Source organism: Macaca thibetana, chromosome 1, assembly GCF_024542745.1.
Source record: "Macaca thibetana thibetana isolate TM-01 chromosome 1, ASM2454274v1, whole genome shotgun sequence".
Lineage (NCBI taxonomy): Eukaryota > Metazoa > Chordata > Mammalia > Primates > Cercopithecidae > Macaca > Macaca thibetana.
In genome coordinates this window covers 88,739,019-88,759,854 of record NC_065578.1, presented here as the reverse complement: position 1 = coordinate 88,759,854, position 20,836 = coordinate 88,739,019, and the positions used below count along the sequence as shown (strand labels likewise).

General features: G+C 38.8%; 1 protein-coding gene across 1 annotated transcript in view; it reads right to left on the bottom strand.

Annotated features, from left to right (window-relative positions):
* The window catches only part of LRRC8B (leucine rich repeat containing 8 VRAC subunit B), a 49,018-nt gene extending 31,631 nt beyond the window's left edge, over positions 1 to 17,387 (bottom strand). The window contains exon 1 of the mRNA XM_050806411.1: positions 15,209 to 17,387. The gene's annotated coding sequence lies outside the window, so the exon portion shown is untranslated. The remainder of the gene's footprint in view (positions 1 to 15,208) is intronic.
* Positions 17,388 to 20,836: the final 3,449 nt, after the last annotated feature.

Below are 20,836 nucleotides of genomic sequence, written 5' to 3'. Positions count from 1 at the left end.
GGCAGAAATCACTGTAATACCATACTCATTCACCCTGCCTCAGGCAATTGTATAAGTTTAAGGCTTCAGACTACGTAAAATTAAAGCCTCCCATTTCATCAGTTTGAAAATCTCAAAATCATAAATAACAGATGGATTTAAAAAAAGAACATCCCACTGCATCATCTCTCCCATTCTGGATCAAGTGGAATCACCTCTATGAGCCATCCAGACCAGCACAGGCTGAATTTGTTGCTCCTTCATCTGTGTTCCAGGAAGTCATTTGCTAATATTTCTTTTACAGTGTTTATTAATATATGTGAAGCTATTGCCTCCAATTCTTTGAGGGCTGGGGCAGTATCTCATTTATCGGTATCCCAGGGATGTATCCCAATGTCTCTTTCATGGGCTAGATTAAGGTCCTAGATATTATAGCAGCTACCATGTATGGATTCATCAATGGGGCATTTAGATCTCTGGAAACTTAACTAGATTAAACAAAAATAGTACCTACTGAACCTTTCTCAAGGATGGTATTGAATGTGGTTGGAAGAAAATATCATGAGTCTATTTCCTTTGGGTCAGAAACTGGCAAAAGGAGGACCCAGAGGGCTCTTTTGCTACTCTTTTTCCATACAGTGCTTCACTACTCCACTTAAAAACACTGTGAACAAATATTTAATGAATACCAGTGTGAAGTGGCATCAAATCCTTAGCCTGTCCAGAGCCCAGAGTGATCAGTGATAAGCCCACTCCCCTTGCATCGGTCTTGTCTCTCTCTGTGCCATGAATATTTAGTAAATCACTGTTGAGTAAATGAAGGACAGCAGATCAGGTTTCACCACCCATTTAGGAACCAAGGGTACAGAGGAGAAGGCCTGGCTCTCAGAAAGATCTGTGAACACCACTTATGCACACACATGGTGGGTATGGAAGGGTGGCAACATGACAGGGACAGAGACTCAGGCATTTCCAAGACCCCATGGCAGGGGCAGAAATTCAGAAGCAGAGACTAAGTCTTCATCCTTCAGGGAGAAAGGAGAAAAATTTGTATTTGCCAACTTACTCACCAAATGGGACATTTCACAAATCTGAATGGAAAACTGCTGTCAATTCAGCCTGAGTGGCTGCATTATAATGACTGAGAGTCATTTTGAATCAGTGTTGGACCACTGGGTAAATGCCAGAGCATTCCAAAATGACCTTAATATCTTATCAAATTATGATTTCACAATTATTCCCTTTTCCACAAGTTAACCTAAGTATAATGCAACAAGAACAACACTGGGACCAACGGAATTATCAAGGTAGCATCCAAACAAGCATGCTGCATATCATACAATTCTGTGCCCACTTGTCCTGAACTCTGGAGGGCAAGGACCTTTCTAGTGTCCTGAGAGTCAACCACATATTAGGTGCTTCATAAATGTTATAATTCCACAATGCTGTGAGCTATGATTGAGCTGCCAATATTGCATGTCCTTATTGCTTTAGTCTCATAAAATCAATAACATCTGATAATGATCACTGTAAAGAATGCTACATCTGCTATAATATACTCTTAACCCAAAGACAAAATCAAATTGTTACGCATTGCAAATCAGCCTAGTGCTTGAGCTAATTTCTGACCACAAAACACAAAGGTTTAATGTTCAGTATTAAGTGACTATTAAACACAAAATATGTTTAAAACAAACACTGCTACCCTATGTGTCCCCGTAAACAAGCAGTTAGTCCTTCATGCTTCTTTAGCATTTAGGGAATACTGATAGTTCTATTATGCTTCCATTAAACTGAATCACCAATATCTGATTTGATGTCTTCCTGCTTCAGCCTTTGAGCTCTTGGAAGAGTCAGGTGTGCAGGAAGAAGTAACACTAACAGTCTCAATAATTACTGTTGAATGGAAAGGGGTGATGGTAGGGGAAGGGTAACATTTACGGTGTACCTGGTGAAATAGGTATTAGCCGACTCTAAAGGTGAAAAAGTTGAGGTTCCGAGAAACAAACTTGCTCAAGCTCAGAGGCAGACCCAGCATTCACAACAGAGCTGACTAAGAGCCATCTGGTACACAGCCTCCCCGAGGAGCTATATAAAAAGGAGTTTTATATAGAATGTGACAGCTTTCTCCTTTTCTCAAAGTTACAATCTATCTTTTAGAACTAAAAGAGACAATTTAAGAATGAGATCTATTTTGTTTTCCTAGCTCTTTGCTCAGTATTCCATCTAGGAAACAGAATCAACAAGTGCTTCCTCCATCCTGGCTGCCTATTAAATAATTAAAGTCGACATGATAGATAGCCAGAGCAAGGGTACATCCTGCTTGCACAGCCTCTTATGAAGAAACATTTACCAACAATTTAATAACAAGATGAATAACCCAAGTTTAATCTGCAGTTAAATAATAGTGTTTTACATGGCTTTTCTTCCAGACATATCGATTAAAATGTGGTTAAAATAAATCAAAACCATACTACCCATATACGACCTTCTTTTTGAAAGACTTTAAAAAGGAGTATCACATGTTTTCAATGTGTTACTTTGGCCTAGTTCTCATCCTAAAACTGATGAAAATGTGAGAGACTTGGAAGGGAAGGTAGCAGAATAGTTAAGATTGAGGTTTGACTTTGTTGTTTACCATCTGCTTGATCTTAGATAAGCTATCACTTTTCTCATCTGTAAAATAGGGATAATAACCATAATAATGGTTTCAACCTAATGGAGTTGTTTTAAGAATTAATTGAGGCAACTACAATTCAAATGCTTAGCACAGCAGCAGGTACAGTGTAAGCACTAAACATGGTTATTTATTAACACAGTAGTAGCTTTATCTAAAATTAATCCTTTAATGATTGCCTTTAAAGTATGATCCTATAAACAAATAGCAGATTAGATACTGGAGGTTTGGCTTTCCACCTAAGTTGTGATTTCCATGCCAGTTCTCACCATACATCACAAGACTCATTACTAGAAAGTGTCGTGAAATATCAATGTAACTGTTCTTAATCATTTACTATATGGCCCATAAGGAAGGCAAAGTGTTGTGAAATCTTTAATATACCTTGATGCCACATTTTTAAAAAGTTAACCTGTGCTGGTAACTTCTACTCTTTGATGCAATGTCTATCAAGATTTATGCTGCAGACAGGTCTGATATGACTGTCACCCAAGCAGAGGGTCATGACTTAAAATCTATAATCATGGTTGTACAACAATATAAATGAACTCAATGCCACAGAATTAAAAATAGTTAAAATACTTAAAAAAGTAAAAAGTACTTAAAATAGTTTAAAAAGTAAATTTTGTTACATATATATATCTCCACAAAAAAATCTATACTCATGTAAAACAGGAAAACTGTTCTTATTGCTTTAAAATGAACATAAATGGATTACACAAATTAAATATACTGTCGGTCTCAATATACTAGAAAACATACCAACACAAAAAATAAAATTTTAATGTGTTGAATTTGCTTTGTTCATAATTCATAGGTTACAATAAATACTAAATATTTAATTATCAATTTTGTTACCTTGAATTCTTCCATGCTGCCTGCCTGTTTTAAATACTTAAGGTTGACATGATAGATAGCCAGAGGAAGGGTACATCCTTCCTTGGGTGGGAGAGCATCCTGATTTGGGTGGGAGAGGAATGTGATCCCCCAAATTTGTCTAGAAAAGGTTTACGTCTTCTTTACTAAATAGCAATATGGCCAGGCATGGTGGCTCATGCCTGTAATCCCAGCACGTTAGGAGGTCAAGATGGGAAGATACTTGAGCCCAGGAGTTTGAGACCAGTTTGGGCAACAAGGCAAGATCCTGTCTCTACAACAAATTTAAAAATTAGCTGGGCATAGTGACACCTGCCTCTACTCCCAGCTACTCAGGGGGATGAGGCAGGAGGACTGCTTGAGTTCAGGAGGTCAAGGCTACAGTGAGCCGAGACTGCACACCACTGAGCTCCAGCCTGGATGACAGAGTGAGATCAAGTCTCTGAAAGAAAAAAAAAAAAAAAAAAAAAAAGGATAAATCGCAATATATGAAGTTAAGAAATTTTAAAAATCTTCTGGTAACTATTAAGGTAACTGAATATGGGAGATCTTTTTTTCCCTAAAATAACAATTGAAGCTTCCACGTTTATAAAATTCACTAAAAATTTAATGGATATGCAAAGTATTTGATCCTCTTGTTAATCTTTTGTTAAGAGGTCAATCCACCAGAAGGCATCAAGGACAGCAATAATAGGGTAGGTAAAGGCAGGGAGGAAAAGGAAAAGATAAGAAGGTGGGAGGATGGGTGGTGGTAAGAGGGTGTGTGTGTGTGTGTGTGTGTGTGTGTGTGTGTGTGTGTGTGTGTGAGTGTTTTGGGAGGTGGTTATAAGACAGTAATAGCAATCCTTGGCCTTAGTGATAGTAGACACACTTAATGGGTGCCCATGTGAAACAAACAGATCAATCCATCCATCCATCCACCTATCCCTGAGACTTTCGTAATAAACCCATTTTTGCATGATTGCCTTGTTACTTCCATAGTCTCTGGATATGTGGGGTCGAACTGCTCACCTAAAGCACAAGTGGATAAAGGCATATCAAATGAGACAAACATATTAAAAGATATATCAAATGAGACAGATATATTAAAAGCCCTATCAAATGAGTTAATAATAGAGAAACAGCTGCTCTGCCTCTCCATAGAACTATATTAGGTGGATGATGGGAATGTAGTAATGTGATTAGATGTTCAAATGAAGGAAAGTAACCATTACTGAGATATAGGGAAGGATCAACACTACAAGGCAGCATGACCTGATCAAATGAATACCCAACTAGGTGTTAGGAAACTCAAGTTCTACTCCTTGCTTTACATCTTACTGATGGTATAATGTTGGCTTTGTCACCTCACTTAACCTAATTTTCCTTACATGTAATGTTAGAGAGAGCAAATGATTGAGAGAGTCTCTACTTCCAGTTTCCCACAATGCAATGAGTTTATTAACTGTGGTTGGAGCTAGGGGATATCTAGTCTGAAAGACTCCTCTGGAGTGGTGAGGATTGAGAAGGGGTTTAAAGTTAGAACACCAGGAAAAGCAATGGTGCAGGTTTTCTTAGAAAGGGAGTACAATGTCTACAATTGCCAACTCATAAATTGGTCTCACTGAAAAAGAGAGTAAAAATTGGTTATAGCAAGAAAAGGTCACCAAGCCAATATAATGGAAGTACTAATTTTTAAAATTTATTTATATGTTTATAAATAAGTAGGATAACAGGATGCTTCACCATGTGGCTTGCTATGGGCACTCACTCTGCCTCACATATACACAAAAATGTGTGTGGGTGTGCGTATGTGTGTACGTGTGTGTGTGTGTATAGATATATATATATATATTTTTGAGACAGGGTCTCACTCTGCCACTTAGCTGAGTGTAGTGTTGTGGTCATGGCTCAATGCACCCCACCTTAGCTTCCCGAGTAGCTGGGACTACAGGCACACGCCACCACACCCAGCTATTTTTTGATTTTTTTGTAGAGACAGAGTCTCACAATGTTGCTCAGGCTGGTCTCAAACTCCTGGACACAAGCGATTGTCCCACGTCGGCCTCCCAAAGTGCTGGGTATACAGGCATGAGCCACCACACCCAGCAGGAAGTACTAATTTTAACTGAAGATAAAAAGGTATTAGGACCATGGAAGGTTTCTAATACTACCTTACCCCTTAAGCATTGGGGTTCAGTCTTGGGCCTGTTGCTTCTCTACTCACACATATGCTATGCTCGGGTGACATCTTGAGCATTATGCTTAAGGTTTCATCCACCACCTCTGTGTATATGATGAGCCCAGCTTCCTAACCCCAAGCTGCAGAATCGTCTCCCCAACATCGTCCTGGCTATATACCGAGATGTGTGGAAGCAACTCAAGCAGCATGTCCCAAACTGCATCTACTGTTTCCTCCCACACCTAGATATCATACCTGCCCTTCCTCGATCCCTGAATCTCAGGTTGATAGCAACATCAAGGGCTAAGGCACTGACTGCTATGGTTTGGATGTTTGTGTCCCCTTCAAAATTCATGTTGAAGCTTAATCCTCAGTGCAACAATATTAAGAAATGTAGCCTTTAAGAGGTGATTGGGCTATGAGGACTCTGCCCTCAAGGATGGGATTTAGTGCCTTGTAAAAGGGCTTGAAGGGTAAGTTCTCTCATTCTATCCCTGTTGCTCTTCTACTCCTATACCATGTTCATGGTCCAGAAACCAAATCTGTAGCATGTTGATCTCGGACTTTCCAGCCTCCAGAGCTGGAAAGGAATACATTTATGTTACTTATAAATTACCCAGTTTTAGGTGTTTTGTTACAGCAGCACAAACAGACTAAGGCAGGCACCTAACCCAGAAACTTTCTCTTCTTCTATTCCCTCAAATCCAACGGCCTCTTAAACCAGTTCCTTCTACAATCTTGCTACCACTGTCTTGGGTGGGGCCCATGTCCTCTTTGGGCAGGATGACTCTGAAATCACCTCTTCTCTTGCCCTCCTTAGTCCCATTTCCATACTGCAGCCAGAGAGCTCTTTCTAAAACATGTCACCTCTTGACTTGCTGCTTTCTTATTATAAAGACAAAGCAATGTCTCAGGGAGGGTTGGGAGGCTTGCCACTGGGAAATGAGGGGAAAGAGTGGTGATCTCCAGCTTCTCTTGCTTTATGTTTTATTGGCTCTTACTGTTTCCCTCCCAGGAGTGCTAAGTTTGACCCCAAAATGTAGGGCAGATTGGATTATTAATTCTGTGATCACAGTGATCGTGGATCACTTGAGAACAGTACAAACATGACAACAGGATGCTTCGCCCTGTGACTCACTGTGGACACTCACTCAGCCTCACAGTTAGCTATGGCCACCTCTTGCTTTATCATGCTGCCTGTCTTATGGATTCCAATCAGTTTGGAACCCTGCTGTGATGGCAAGGGATTTTCAAAGCCTCTGACTTTATTTCTATCTATACTTCAGTGGTGTCTATGCTTACAGATACTAGGCATTTTTACAGATTTTTTTTTTTTTTTTTTTTTTTTTTGAGACGGAGTCTCGCTCTGTCGCCCAGGCTGGAGTGCAGTGGTTCAATCTCGGCTCACTGCATGCTCTGCCTCCCGGGTTCACGCCATTCTCCTGCCTCAGCCTCCCGAGTAGCTGGGACTACAGGCGCCCACCACAACGCCCGGCTAATTTTTTTTGTATTTTTAGTAGAGACGGGGTTTCACTGTCTTAGCCAGGATGGTGTCGAGCTCCTGACCTCATGATCCGCCCGCCTCAGCCTCCCAAAGTGCTAGGATTACAGGCGTGAGCCACCACGCCAGGCCCAGTTTTCTTGACTTACTGGTCAGCAGCAGTCACTGCTGTGAGAGTCAACCCTGCACATCTTAGAGCAATTGCCCTATTTGCTGATCTGTTGCCGTGTTAAGTGTTCTAGAGCTGTTTTAGGTAAGTACAAATTTCCTAATTTCAACGTTCCCCAAGCCCTAGCAGGGGCACACACAATATAGGAAAAAACACATACATAAAAATTAGGAAATTTTATTTATGTGTCTGCTGCTGACTGAGTACAGTATCATTTTGCTTCTCCACTCCTCGCACTAGTGAGAGTAAGACGCAGGGGCTGGTTTTCCATGGCAGCAGTGTGGAAAATGAACACTGGACTGAGTCCCAGGCCTGCCTCCACCATTATCTGCATGGGCTTAAGTCACTCATCAAATACAGGCCTCCATCTCCTCAGCTTTAAAATACAGACAATCATACTGGCTCAAGAATTGATATTAGTGGTAAAACAAATATCATGGAAGCACTCTGAAATCACTGCAGTAGCAAACAAATGCAAAAGAGAACTCATAAAGAAAGCTAATGCTTTTACTAGCAAAGTGATTTAAAAAGAGGATGCTTTTGGCCTTGGGACAGTATCTTCAAACAAAACAACCCAGGAAGTGAGCTTTATTTATGCCACTCTGGTTCCAGGGAAACAAAACAGCAAGTGTTGCAAAGACATTGACATTTCATCACATTTAGGTCCTATTGCGAAGTCAAAAAGAACTCTTCAAAAAAGGCACTGAGGCCCAGGGGTTCAGAAGAACTACGTGGCCCAAACACAGAATGTCAGTCATTTGTTTCACTGTGACAAAACAACAACCTCAGTAGAAAATTATTCTCCAAATCTGCCTTGCAATAATGGATGGATAATGGATCACTTAAGGTCTGTTAATTGGGGATTTGGAAAAAGACAAAAAGAGAATGCGCACAATCTCTAGCTCACTGTGCCAATGGAGTGCACATGCCTAACTGCCCAACCCAGAGAAGCTCTTCTAAAAGATTCCAGTCAGTCAACACTGCTTATCTGTTCCAGCTCCTATTTTCCATGGAAGAAGGTGTAGGGAATGAAACACTGGGCAAGCGCATTCAGAGAGAAACCAGTCTGTTTTGAAAAAGCAAGCTCTTGTGTCACGTATGATTCAGGTAAAATGTCCGTTTTTACCTTGGTGTTAAATTAATGCTTCACATTTGTGACTTGGTTAATGGTTGCTGGTAGTCAAAATCACTGGTTGCCATTTGCTCTTCAGCTGGAGAGGGAGAACGTCTGGTTTACATTTAGGGTAAATGCAGAGTGAGATGTCTTTTTTTCTGATATCACTCCCTGTAACACCAACTGGGTGTCCTAAAATTCAATCCTATTCTGACATAAACTACTCAGAGTTAGCATCAGACTCCACAGGTTTAAAGGGCTCCATTCTACAAGACTGCGTTTGCTTCAAACTCAATCACAAGTCCCAGGAATCCAGACTACCTGTACTTCTGTTTGACTTGACTATAAATTTGGGGGTTCCCATAACGTTCTCTTCAAATTTGATAATTTACTAGAATAACTCACAGAACTCAGGAAAACACCTTACTCACCATTATTGATTTATTATAAAGGATACAACTCAGGAACAGCCAAATGGAAGAGATGCAAAAGGCAAGGTATTTGAGGGCAGTGGGAGGATGGAGCTTCTCTGCTCTTTCCAACCTCAGCACCCTCCCAGCACTTTGATGTGTTCACCAACCTGGAAGTTACCTGAACCCCATTGTTTAGGGGTTTTTATGAAAACTTCATTATGTAGGCATCATTGATTAAATAACATTGGCCGTTAGTGATTGAAAATCTCCAGTCCCTCTCCCCTTTCCAGACGTTGATGGTGGGTGTAAAAGTTCCAATGCTGGAATCACATGGTTGGATCCTCTGGTGACCAGCCCCCATCCTGAGGCTACCCAGGTGCCTACAATGAGTTACCACATTAAAACAAAACTTAGGTATGGTTAACAGGGGCTCACTATGAATAACAAAGGACACTCTTATCAGGAATGGGGCTCTGTGATGTGACATGGGGGAAAAGGCCAAATATGAATTTATTATACATATAACATGATGCTGTATAAGAAAAGTCTCATAAGGAGAGCGAATTCTTATTTCAGTGGCGGTTGCAATTTCAAACAGTGCCAGATAGTTCACTTAAAAGGTCAAGCTTGCTTTCAAGGCCAAAACAAGGCAGTCGTTTAAGTCATTGATGCCCTGAATCAACGACTAATAAAGTTATTTCCTAAGGGACACCTTCTTGACATGACAGGTCACTTCACAACATACTCCTGTAGTTCTCTATCCCTTCCTTTCATAACATTTATCACAAACCTATAAGTAATTGTTTGATTAAAGGTTTATTTCTCTCTGAGGTCTGGTCTACATGTATCATGCTTATCATAGCATCCCAGGGCTTAGCTTGTAGAAGCTGCTAGTAAATATTAATTTAACAGATACAAGAGTTTTAATTAGACCTCCTTGCTTGGAAGCAAAAGCTGCAAAAGTATCTTACAATCTTCATACCTTCTTACCTTCAATTCACATCCCAAATTCTATGTGACGTGCAAGGCTTCCTGAATCCTTTAGCAGAGACTAAAGACTCCATTTGAGCCTCATCAGCAGAGAAGACAAATTTAGCTCCGCCATGGCATTCAGAATAAGTTGGTGCAGCTCTGGGCACTCTGAAGTGACAGAGTAAGCTTCTTCTAAGATAACCCACAAATAACTAATATGAATCAAATAGAATGCCTACATTCCAAAAAATGTGACAGGTCATTCCTGCACATTAGGTTGGCTTCGGGCTTCATAACTCAGCAGGATTCTGCAGCTTCACTTGGTCTCAGCAAAGGGGAGAAACATGGGCCCTCTGGAAACAATGGTTTTCCAGGAGACAAAAGATAGACTCCCCATCTGGAAGTCTGACACATGACTTCTAAATCCGGGTGAGGCTCTGTCATAGCTCAGTGACAAAATTGGCTGTAAAACACACAGAGTCTCTGTGTTTCTCTTTTATACACAGTAGACGAATCTATGGTTATTTCTTAGCAACCAAATTTGAAAGGCAAAAAGATTGTGCCAAGAAAGCTACAAGTGTAGTTTTTTCCTGTCTTTTTTCTCTCACCCACACACACAAAATAATATTTACCTATTTATATCTGACAATACCATCTGTTTTTATTGTATGGAGACTCTTATCCATTTAAGGAAGGCAACAACTTAGTCTCTGTCAGTTGAAGAAAGGTAGAAATGAAGAGGGTCTTGTATGACACCAACTGGCGTCATGGGGCACCAAGAGAAAGTGGAAATGTTACATCTTGCACATGCTCTGACACTAGGTGTACTCGACAATCATGATGAGGCTTCTGCTGGGTGCAAAGAACTGGCCCAGCTGATGAAGGCAATAGAAAGGTGTCACACTCAGACCTAAATCTCAAAAGGAGCTTATGCATTGGTGAAAGAAGGCATAAGTACAAGACCAAACAAATGAATTACACAGTTACATCTTAAGGTAATATATGCTAGAAGAACAATAGTCACTGCACAGGGTTTATGAGTTGGACCAAGAAAGTCGCATAAGATTTATATAGTTAGGGGGTGAAGGAATAAGGGGTAAAAAGGGGTGGTTAGTAACAGGGCACATAATATTTTATGTGGAGGAATGGAACAACCAATAAAGAAGGCAAAAGAAAGTCAAGGTCAATTTAATGAATTAGCACACACAGAGATGGAGTGGAATTTATGAGACAGAAATGATAGGGATAAGAGTGGAAAGGTGATTAGGATCAAATGCTAAGTAAGTCTCAAATGCCACACTAAAAAATTTTCAAGACATAACTCAGGCGCAGAATGCAACAGGCACCTGAGAAATTATTGCTTTAGGGGTAAAAATATCACTTTTAGAATATTCAAATATTTTTATAAGCAGAGAGGAATTTAGGCTTGATATAAGCAGTAGGAAGTCACTGGTGGTATCTGAGCAAGGGAATGATAGAAAAATACATTTAAGGACATACTATTATATACCAAGAAAATTAATTTGAAAGCATCAGAAGGAATTCATTAGAGAGAGTTCAAGATTGACAGCAGGAAGCCTAATTTTATATTAGGGTATATATCTGGGTACCTTGAGAAATAAAACACAGATGGACTTCAAAATTAAAATTCTGAGTAGAAAAATAGTTACGCTTTAAAAAATTAAACTTTCAGATTTAGCCAGTAAATTGACGCAAATGGACAAAGCAATTAGATTTTAAGGAAGCACACGTTTCCTGAAAGTCTTAACTGACTTTTTCAAAAGAGAAATAAATTTGATTTGTACTTTTTTAGACTAGGTAATACCTGAGTACTCTGGTGGAATTAAATACTTAATGGTAAAAATACCACTTTTAGAATAGGCAAAGATTTTGTATGAAGTAACACAGAAGAGCAGTCATTTACAACATACACAAAAGGGTGCCAGATATATTCTAGCCAGGTTAAACACACTGAGAGCAAACGATCAACTTAAGAATACACTGGGCCCTTAATCAATGGAAAAATCATTTGGCATTATGACACTCACTATGCAATCAAACCTCTGTTTAAAATCAAGTAACAATTACTCTAATTATGGACAAACATTTCATTTGTTGCACAACTGGTACCTAATCAAACAGTTCTGTAGACGAGATGATTTCACCACAAGGTAACTTAATTTCAGTGCCAAATAAGTCCTTTAAATTATTTTTAAAGAGTGTTTTTAACCAATTTACATGTCAGAAATTTTATTTATATAAAAATTACTACATGAACTAAGTCTAAATCAAACCAAAATGCCTTCCTCTACTTTGAAACAATAGTCTTCTCTCATAAACACTTTATTCAAATATTTCCCAGCAACAGGCTTGTGTGCACTAACCAGGAAGTGAAACCAAATATGATCATATTGTGAAAGCCGAGTAAAACGAAAGAACACAATTGGAATTATCTGAAGCATATTAAAATTTCATCTGAAAATCCATTCCCTTGGAAACAACAATTTAATCAAGGCAGTAATAAAAGGAATTTTGAAAGCATAATTCTTCATTTTGTTGTGTGGCAATGTCCCCAGTCTTCTATGCAAATATCTTTTCCTGTAGCCAGGCTGGCTCATCTGAAACACAAGCACTCACCCAGCCCGCCTGGTGAATGCAGGGAGCAGGGTTAAGCAATCATTTTCATGGTAGCAAATCAACTTTGGTATAAACAATTGCAATCTTTAATGACTTACTTTGGAGAAAAATGTATCTTTTGCTTCTTAGGTAACAAGTAAATCACATTTCTCTTAATTATTTTGCTGGGGTTACTGTCATTCCCTTTAATCTACTGTAAATTATAAGCTCTCTAAAACCAGAAAATGTATTTTACTGATTAGTCTGCTTTTAACTGACTCAGTGACCTAAACATAGTGAGAGTTATTATAAGTACCTAACGATTATTCTTATTGTCCAAGGATAGTGTTAGCAAACAAAACTCACTACTGTTTAAATTTTTCTGCTAAGATGGATACTAAGTAGGATCATCAATTTCTGGTTTCCATTACCATATTTCTTATTCCAAGGAGGTCGGGTGTGGGAGAAGGGGCTAGAAGACACCATGCAAAAATAAAATAAATTCTCATTTACTAATTATTATTCTTTATACTTATTTTTAATTTTAAGCAGGATTTGAGTAAGTTTAGTATTATACACAGGACAATACTTTTATGAAAACTTCATAGCGATCTAAATAAGAAGATAGTTCCTGAACTACCTATGACTTCAGCAAGTGATCAGGTAGCCCCTATTAGACACTGCACAAACACAATGCAAATCTGAACATTAGTGCTACTCTGCAGACAAAGCAGACATACTGCTGCTCTGTATAAGAATGAAATTTAAAAGGGAAAAAAACTATGAATAAATAAGCAGTGACAGACAAATCTATTGGCACCATACATGCATGTGTATAAATATATATAATACGCAAATCATGTGGTTAGTGACTTCTAGAAACACTTGAGAGCCTACTATGTTTTAAGAACAGTGTGACACTTAAGAAACTGAGTCAATTCTATTGCCATGGTGTTAAGAGGTTGAAGAGCCTGGCTAGTGGGTCTCATTCAGAGCTTGTCTGTGGATGCACCAAAAAGTATTGAGGCTGGCCAGTCCCCTAATCAGTCCCCTTTTCTTTGGGCACCCTCTTTTCTTGTTACTCCCTCACTCACTTTATCAAATACTGTACTTTCACCACAGAGCCTGATCCTTTATATTTATATTCAATGAATTCTCTTGACAGGGAGAATTCATTGAGCATTTGCTGTGGTATGGTCCGAATAAGATAAGAAAGTATATTTCATTTTATATCTATCCTTAAAACACTTACAAAGTTAGGAAAATGGGAAATTTATACACAAGGTGAAAAGGAAAAAAAATAAAGGATTAAATAGTGGAGTAGAACAACTCTGAACATCTATATAATGCTCAAAAGTTTTTGGAGCATTTTTTTTCAGTCACTTAAGTCATATACTTGACTTTAGAATAAGGATATAAGCTCAGAGAGAAAAAAATTAGCTGCTGAAGACACATGACTGGTGAGCAACAGCTTGATCCCATTACTGACACCAAACATGGTGCTCTTCCAACCATCCAAGGCTTCCTCCCATAAGGTGAACAGGTATAGCTCAGGGAATGGAGAAGGCAATATAGATAAGGTATCTCTGAGCTGTTAGGGATATGCATGGGCTGGGGCAGGAAAAAGATCTCCAGTGGGGTGGTGGGGAGGGACAGAGCAGAAGGGTGTTGTCTGAGGAAGAGCAGTGAGGCTGCAGAGGATCTTCACGGCCAGAGGGAGATGACTTCACAAATAAATGAGGCAGTGAGGACATTTACGGTTGGAGATTCCAGAATATGAGCGTATGGCTTGAATTGACTTACAAAAGAGAACAATTATAGATTCTAAAACAGAATGCAAGCAATGTTTTAGGAAAATTAATCTGGTGAGGCATGAGAGATACAATGGGGCAGAATCAGGGGCCAGGGGAAATGAAGGTAAGGGAACCAGGCAGGATCCTACTGCAGTCATTCAATGCTGAAGCAGTCAGAGTGAAGACCATGGCAGTATCAGTGGATGAAGGAATGAAGGAATTTAGGCAGAACGGTGGGTTCTGGCTGATGAGAGAGATGGGAAAAGGGAAGAGCAGTAAAGTTGGCCTGGTGAAAGGCTCTGTTATAAAGTGCTAGTTAATATTCCAATATTCAGTGGAAGACCAAGAAGCTATGTGGTGAATTTTGCCCTTTCATTTCAAAGCAAGGCTAATAATTAACATAATTAATCTTTTATCCTTTATTAAAGGTTTGGCATAGCTAAGGTTTGACTGAGTACTGTTCTCGCAAGTGAACCTAATGGGAAAGCTGAAGAAGGTGAGATGAAAAGACCATTTAGGTCCAGACCTAATGAGACACAGGTACCATTCTACTGAACCCAAAAAGGTATTTGTGAAAGGCAGTGACTTAATCCAGTCAGTGTCAAATCTTAAATTTAAAAAGTTAGAATTTGCCACTTTGGTAGCAGCATGAACAACTCATTAAAAAGGAGAAATACACATAGGGAGGAGACCAGGATAGATCAATTGTCCAGATGATAAACATCAGGAAAGGAGGCTTGAACTAAGATGTAACTGAGTGGGAAGAGAAGAGCAGACAGAAGCAAAAATACTACTATTACTTGTAAGTGCTTTCAAGCAGGTGCTCTGCTAACTAGCTTATGGGCATAGACTCTAGAGCTCCTTAGGTATCCATTAGAAGGACTTGGTAGCAGATTAGATGTTAAGGAGAGTCAGGACTCAACGACAAGTGACTTACCCTAGCTTTGGCCACAGGGTCAATGATGAAGGAGGCTAGTGAGTGTGTTATTTAAAACACTGAGTTTGCAGTACCTGTGGGCCATCCAGGTAGTGAGGTCTAGTAGGCAACTGAAAACACAAACTGGAGCCCTAGGGAGAGGAAAAAATATCAATGAGTTTGTTAGGCTGTTTTTGCCGAAGACTCGGGCCAATGTTGGACTTAAAGACCTGCACTTGGTAAAATTTTAAAAGTTACTTAAATAACTCAATGCAGTCTCAGTCCATCTCCCACATAAAAGAACTCATTTAATACCTTCCTTCCAGAATATTTCCATTTAAAATTGGGACAATTTAGTTTTTTATGAAGATGACTGAATTCATTAAAATATGAAGTTTGTATGTTCGAAAACATCCACATATGCAAACCCGCATCCACATAACTACAAAACATCTCTTCAAATGACTTTTACTTAGTTGTCCAACTGGAGATAAATAGAATTGGAAGCAATCAAAGACATTCTTTATAAAAATAACTTCCAGCCTCCCTATTGCAGGTGCTCACTGTCTTCCTGATCATGAACTGTCAACTCACTAACAAAACATTAGGGCATATTTTTCATTTCACTTCAGTGTTAAAAAGCTGCTCCCTTTCCCAAGCTACTTCATCTTTAATTTGTTCTCTAATGGTTGTAGAGATAGTGAATATATTTATCATATCAACAGGGTTAATGGAAACATGAAATAATTTCTGATGTGGTGTGCGTTACGTTTTATAAATATCAATCTCCTTTCTTTGCTAGCTTTGATAGAGTTGGAAAATGTTATCCTTTGGGAATTTAATTTTGAAGAATTGCTCTGGTTTTGTTTATCCTACAGAATCTGTCTCCGTTTAATGTACTATATACTTATGCTGTTTATCGCATTTCTCCGCACAGTAAGCAGTAAGCTCTGGTAGCACAGGGCTTCTATTTGCAGGGCTCACTGTGGTATCCCATTGCCTAGCCCAGATAGTAGGGGCTCAGTAAATGGTTTCTGAGTGAATAATCACAAGCCTGTGATTATCTCACTTCAGGAACTTAATATGTGCTTTTTTTCTTAGCAATCACACCCCAATCTTCATGCTCCAACTTAATTTCGAACTATGACTTCTATTATATTTATATGCCTCAAACAAACTCTCAGAATGTATGCTGTGGCGGGACCCTGCAGGGCCCTGAAGGGTATTGGTACAAAGGAATTAACATGGGAAAAACTGCAGCAAAGTGTCAACAAAGGCTCCCAGTTTCTCCAGGTGATTTTTCTGTCCAGCTCTGTCTTATGAGGAGAAGTTATAACGATTTTTCTCCTACCCACACTCTTCTGATTTCTGGCTTCCCTGATCTTAATTCCTATTTGCAGCATCTGTTTCAGCCCAGGGTGAAACAAAACTGAGGGGTCAAAACAAATCTGAGTTTGCATCTGTTGTTTTCATTGCTCGAGGCTTTGAATTTTTTTGTCATTAACTTAAGAGAATGGTCTAAGTCTGTATTTCTACACGGACCAGAAACTCACATTAACTTAACATTACAAGACAGAATAGACTACTTTCCCCCTCAAGGTTCTGATTGTCCTTCTCTGTCCCCATTATAAAACCTAATAATTTCCTCACTACCCTGTTTGATGGGATAATCATAGTGACCACTTGCATTCATTACTCAACATAAATTTTTTTCCTGGTAAACTGGATTTAGTTTGTATGTATTATTGCATAATCAAATCCAAGGAGAAACTATTACCATACTCCAAATTGATATTAAGAATGAAATTAAAACTTCAAACTTAGAAAAAAATGATGTATTCTGAGTAATTCATGCTATAACTTTTCCATTTGATGTCTAAATATATGCTAGAAAAAATATAGTTCTTTTGTGCTCTTTGTGAAATGTAATCAATATATAACCTAAGCGAGAACTTTTTAAATCGTTTGGATTAGGACTAGTTTAATTCATAGGCCAGTAATTCCAAACACATCCCTTATATCAGCAAGGCAATATTTAGAAAGGCTGTCATCATCTGCATAAAAGACAATTCACTTGACAACACTCCTTTTTTGGGCAATGACTCAAATCAGCTAGACTGAAAATAAATCTAAAGGGTACACAGCTGTCATGTAGCCGCAAGTAGCCTTCTGAGCAATTACTTGATTCATTTTTCCCTATTCGTACAACTGGTTTTGCAAACAGGATTGCATTCCAACAATGAATGCCCCCCCCCGCCTCCCCGCCCGCCCACTATGAAGAGAGCTTTCTGCTATCCTTGGGAAGGCTCTAGTGGATTCCTTTGCCCTGATGGGCATGATAAACTGCACATAGTGGTTTCTTGATTTTATTTAATGAGAAACAGATCTTTAAAATCAATGACCTATGTGAACCATTTACGAAATAAGCGCTCAAAAATTTGAGAATATGATTTCATCAAAGGGATGTCGGCATCAAAGTTTGAAGGACAGACAGGTGCCAGACTGGACTGCTATCTATGTCTACTAGGTACAGGCAATTTATTTTCATTGTAACATTCCACAATTGCTGTTTTAACATTTTATTATGGAAAATTTTAAATATACACAAAAGTTGAGAGAGCGGTACGATGACACCCATCTGCCCACCACTCTGATTCAACATCACAATACCCACCCTCATTGGATTATTTTGAAACAGATTCTAGATATATTCTGTCTTATTTCAGTCTGGATCCCTAAAACAGAAAGAGTCTTTAAGACATAACCACAATATCATCATAATACCCAGTGGTGTGCTGGTAAATATTTAGCAACCAGTTTGCTGAGAAAAAGGAAAAAAAAAGGACCCTGGATCTTTGCCATTTTCCATGATTCCCACCATGGCCAACTTCAAAGTACCAACATGATGTCACTGAATGTGGAGTTGAGAAGAGATGTGTCATACGTCATTATAGAGTACTTCTACTCTGCAGACACCTTAGACATCAATAACCTTAACAGCACAGATAACAACAAATTATATTAAAATTGTTAGGGAGTGAGAGTTTTGAGTATTTATTTTACTTTTAATACTTTAAGTTTGTACAATTTAGTTTTTAATGACTATGTTTGACTAGCTTGCAAAATTCCTATAACACAACAGCTTTCACAAGCTTATGTGTGTCAGCTCTAGAATCATTACTAAATCATATACAAATAATTAACAATTCCTTAATATTACCAATTACCCAAATTTCTCTGATACATCTCTTGTCTTTTCTACTGAGCTATAGAGAAACAGCTTCAGCAGGGAGGAGGAGGAACTTTGCTTCAGAAAGCTACACTAAGGGCTCCTTTCTGGGTATAGCTCATCCAGCTGTTAGTCTGTTGCCAGGAGGTTGAGTCAGATGCCACTGTGATTATGTACCTTCATGTCACTCAGGAATCATAGAGATGTGATTAATTTGCTTTTTATTGCCTATTCTTTGGCTCTCAAAAGAAAAAGAGTTTGAAAGGGAGTAGTAGAGAGACTTGGAAGAAGGGAAAATACGTCTATTCCAGGTAGACAACCATGAGCTGACGGAGTGTTCTGACAGAAAGAAGATTGCTAGGAAGATGTGAGTTACTCTTCTGGGCTTGACATATCCCACCATTGAAACTTGGTTCGCAAAAAGTCCTCTTTAAATGTGCCTTCCAGAACTGAATATGGCACATTAGATGTGACAGTCCTGAAGCAGATGATAAAGTGGAGTACTGTCATCCTTGATAAGATGCCAACACTGGACTGCAACTCCACTTTGGGCTCACAGTCAAGTAGAACTCAAGTCCAACCAATGAACCAGTGCCTATTAGCACTCACCGAAACTCCACAGCACACATTCACAAATCCTCTCTCACCATCGAATTGGGTGCCAGGCTGCTTTTCCAACCTTTCCTACTATGCCTTTGAACAATGCTCTCTATTCTGACAGGCCAGCCTAACCTATTGTCCAAAAAACACATACCATTTTTATTTAAAAAAAATTATTACTATGGAAATTTTCTAATGTATACAGAAGTATGAATAATATCATAAGGGTCCCCCATATACCATTTACCCAGTCCCAACAATGATCAATTCATATCACACCCATGCCAGGTGTTTTGAAGCAAATCCTGGATGTATCATTTCATCTGCAATGATTTCAGTACTGCATACATTCTTTCCTACACACCTCTGCTCAAACATTTCCCGTCCACCCCCTTCTTCAGCTTTCCAAATCTTATCACGTCCTGCAAGCCTCACCTCCTACGATGTTTCCACTGAACTTGTGAGTCATATGCCTTCTTGGGACATCTGTCTTATTGTTGTCCTCTTGTTCTTACCTTAAAGTTGGACACTCACTGTCACTGGCCTTGAAAGCAGGAAAGCTCTCTCGCCGTACATATAGTGCAAGAATTCACATTTAACAGGGAAAGAACCGAAGGATACACACTTGGTTTTATAGAGTTTATTAAAATTTGACACAATAATTTTATTCAGCATATTAACCAAATTCTGTACGTGGGAAATGTCTTGGTAAATGCCTTGGTAAATGTCTTGGACAGGGTATGCAGACACAGTATGAGAGGGTGGGAAGAAGACTGGACACAGAGCTAAAAGGCCTGGTTCTTGTCCTGCTCTTCTGTTTACATGCTATTTGGGGTATACTGTGTGACTTCTCTGAGGAACAGGAATTAATTGCAGTCATTCTTCCTCGTTCCCTCTCTAAATTGTCAGAATCAAATATGATTATTATATAAAGATGATTTTATAATTGATAAAGTACACTGTTGATGCTCATCTTTACCTGTAAATGCGGAAATCATTAACCATATCCCTAGACAACAAGAAAAGCTATTGGTTTGAATCCTAAATGTATAAGGAGAATAATTTTAAACTCCCAACAGAAAAAAAGGGAATGTGACAGTACAGAGATCAGATGGGATTAAGAATCAAGAAAACTCACCCTGGGAGGAATGTAACAGCATACTGGTATCTTTCTCAGACCTCAAAAACCACTGCCTTATCATTAAAACAAACAAATTAGAAATTACAAAGAAAGCAATATGTTTTCAACTATGTAAGAAAACTTCCTATTACATTAAAAATCAAATCAAAAGGCAAAATTCAACATCTGATTTCCTCTTCAAATAAAACTTTTCAATTGTATCCAATAAAATGGTTATAATTTTGAGTTTATGCTCTCCTAGGGCATTCTCAATGTCTTTGACTTCTCAACTTTGCATTCTGCTTTGCCAAAGGAAAATCATTAATATCAAATTGCAACGATCTATCATGTTACACCAAACAGTACTTAAAGTCAATGGAATTGAGGCTTTTTTCTTGCTCCAGTAGAAAAGAGGATAGATGGATCTATCAGGAAAGCACTGTTCTACAAACCATCCTGCAAACATCACTAGCATCCTGTGAGAGATCTGCAAATAGGCTTAGCCCATCTCAAGAACCCACTGGGATATTAATATTATAAGGTTTCTTACAAGCAAATAAAAATCACAGGCATTGGAGAAAAGACTTAAATTTTATAAAACTCTGAATAATCTAGGCCAGCACAGGAAAAGGATTTTTCAACTTTGGACATTAATACGACTTAGCAATAGTCGATAAAAACAACAGCTGCTGAGCCTGGT